General features: G+C 40.8%; 1 protein-coding gene across 1 annotated transcript in view; it reads right to left on the reverse strand.

The window, feature by feature from the left end:
* Positions 1–3,256, reverse strand: part of LOC122084578 (probable WRKY transcription factor 32) — an 18,105-nt gene that overhangs the window by 980 nt on the left and 13,869 nt on the right. The gene's annotated exons all lie outside the window — the stretch shown is intronic.

A 3,256-nucleotide genomic window follows, 5' to 3' on the forward strand; every position in this document is an offset into this window, starting at 1 on the left:
GGGGGGGGAGAGGAACACATTCCTGACCAAGGTGATGTGCACCAATAATATGGCACGCACCAGAATATGCATTGATCATTTCTAGACATCCTGACTAGATTGCCTGCTCAAACTGGCTAAACCCAGGAGGCAGCTACCTCATGAGTAATCCTACCTTGGGGAACAAGGCACTTTGAAACTATGTTAGCAAGGATGAATCAGAAGGTTCACACGGAAATCAACTACTGAACCATATGGAATCCATACTGTAACGGCGTAACCTAGGTTGATGGAGTGAGGAACAATGCATGGGATAGATAGAATCACCCGAGAGTGATGTGGAGCTTGAACAGTGCCAGCGTAGCTGGAAGAAAGACCAGCTCAACCAGGTACCTATTTAGGCTCATTGGCTTAAGTTATAACCAGCCCATACTAAGCCATCGACTTAAATTACAGTCATGCACTCATGCCCATACTTGGGCCCATATTCTGGTTACACTTAAGCCCATCATGTTTCCATCGATCCGTCTCACTAAAAGCCCATGTTCTGCCCCCATATATGGCCATTGACCAGAAACTTTGGGGGAGTTATTTTGGTAGATTCTGTGGGCCCATGTTTTGGTCATATACAGTAACTACTATTGTCATATTTTCCATTTTTGTGCTAGTTTTAGTTGTTAAACCATTAGCAACATAGGTTTTAAATTTATTTCTGTCCTTTTTGGGTATAGCAACTAGATCTTCTAAAAAGTTGTTAATTTCTTAAGTTCTAAGTTAACATATTTTATAAATACAGGTGATGGAACAGCCCTCCATTAGCTTTCAAGCAATTGTCCCTTCAATGGAGCATAGCCTTGTGGTGAGTGGTGACACAGTTGCAACCAAAGTGGTGAAACCTTAGACTAGTGGATGGTGAAGCCTGCCATAGGTCTAGGTAGTGAAGCCAGACCATATCCCTCTCTTCTCCATTCTTTCCTCTAATTCTTTCTTCAGAATTTTTTTTTAAGTGATTTAGCAAGTGGCTTCAAATCTGAAAGTGGTGTTCCAGCAGCCCACTGATCCTGAAGTTGGTTTTGATTTTCACTCCATAATTTCCTCCACCCTTTTCATTCTTTGTTTGTTATCCCATTGTTACTCAGGTCTGCAGGTTTTTTAACTTCAGTTCTCAGCCTATTCTGGTTGCAGAGCTCTGCATCTTCAGTCCAGCCAATCCAGCCACTGGATTGGCCTACTTTTCTGGTATTATTTGCTTCAGTACTCTCTACCTTCGACCAGAATTGGAGGGTCAACTGATCACAGACTGTGAGTTATTGTCTTAGAAGTTACTAAATTCTGTCTTTCTAAAGTTTCTATTTTCTGTTACCTACTGTTTCTGCAGATCCGACCATTGGATCCGTTTGATATTTGGGGGTCTTATACAACCTACTCAGCAGTCTACTTGAGTCTAATTTCAGCCTCACCGTACTGTTAGATTCTGAGATATCAGAACTCTCTATTCTGTCCTGTTCTGTCCTAACTTATCATTATATCACCCATCTTATGGGTCAGTTTTCCTGAACCTATCCTAACAGTTTTGTTAAATGCATCACGGAGCCCTTGAGCCCACAGGATGTGTCAGCTCACTTTGGTGACAACTCTTCAATGTCGAAGAGATTCACGGAATAGACTGTAGGAAGAGAGACCCACAGTCCAATGGTCCCATCAAGATCTTGTATTTTTATGCTAAAACTGACAAGATCTAGTAATGATTGTAATTCAAACAACTAGTTCTACTCCTTAGACTAAAATTAGTCTACTTTCTGAAGGAAATACAGGAGATATTAGTTCGAAGAAAATCACTGAAACTCTTTCACCAAACAAATAACAGAACCTCTAATTAGCTGCAAGAACACTTTCTGAATAGTCAGGTAATGTCATGCACTAACTGAGACATGGTGTTGATAGTTCACCGGAAAGTAAATTCTTGAAACAAGTCTGAAATTAATTGATGCAGTTACATGTGCATGGCTAGACTGGCATGACCCAATCTATAAACCTGAAACCCAGATCAAGACAAACCAGGATTTTGGTCTAATAAGGGTTGGTAGGAAATTTTTTTGTTTTGGGGTTAATCTTGAAAATTTTATTTTATTTTATTCTGTTTTATTTAGGGTTATATATGCAGGAGGTTTCTGTTCTGGTAGTTTTCCAGTCAGCATAGAGTTCTATTTCTGTTTTATTTTCTATATGGAAAAAGTCTAGGCACACCGCCAGGGAGGAAAAGAAAGGGTGAAAGCTTCCCCTTGTGCATTCATGTTGCATGTATGATGTATGGGCATGTGGGAATGCATGTGTCATTGTTGAAAATATTGAAAGCTTCCACAAGTGAGAAAAGGAAAGGAAGAAGAAAGAAGACGACAGATAGAGAAGGAAAGGAGGGGTCCCCCCCACCACTACTGCCAGAGTACCTCCAATGAAGTTCCAGTCTCCCAGAGCTTCTCCAGGATACCAGCGTTGACTCAAACAAGGGTTGTAAGATTTCCATCCTTGCATCTGCTTTATTATATTATCTGTATCCATGTATGTATGCAAAACATAGGGTTGAACATTGATGAACCTATGATAGATGTGTTTCATGTGTAGGGCATTCTTATAAGCCCATTTTTGTAATATGAAAGGGTAGTTCAGTGGGTGCTGTCAGCTGTATTGGCATTTTTGTGCCCTAATAGTTTGATGCTGGTAAAATTTGTGAGTGGGTGCTATCAGTTGAACTGGCATCGTGATGCCCTCTCAGTTCTCTATGCTGGGAAAATCTGGGTGTGGGTGCAACTAGAGTAGAGTATTGAGCAAATATGAAACCCTAGTGGCATTGTTCCATGGATGTAGGCAACTTGCCAAACCACGTTATACGTTGTGTTGTGGATGTGCCTCTTGTATATTGCATATGGAGCGTTTTGCCTACAGGATGGGTGTGCTTACCAATTGAACCTTGCCACAAAATTGTATGCCCGTTTGTGGTTGAGAGGCTAGGTATGTCACATGACTGTATGCATGTTTGTTTGTGGATTGCCAGACAGTGATGAGTGTGTGCCAACAATGAAGACCTCCATCAATGTTAGTGGTTGTGAAAAGCCGCAAGTCAACAATGCCGAGTGATTGTAGATCAAAGGAGACAATTTTTCTAAATGTACTCTTATCCTTATGAAAAATTGAGCACATCAGAGCATTTCCGCGGTTGAATCCGCTTTGAATTTGATAAATGCATTGCATGTGAAGTATGTGTGTGAAGTATGTGTTC

The sequence above is a fragment of the Macadamia integrifolia genome, chromosome 7, assembly GCF_013358625.1.
Source record: "Macadamia integrifolia cultivar HAES 741 chromosome 7, SCU_Mint_v3, whole genome shotgun sequence".
Lineage (NCBI taxonomy): Eukaryota > Viridiplantae > Streptophyta > Magnoliopsida > Proteales > Proteaceae > Macadamia > Macadamia integrifolia.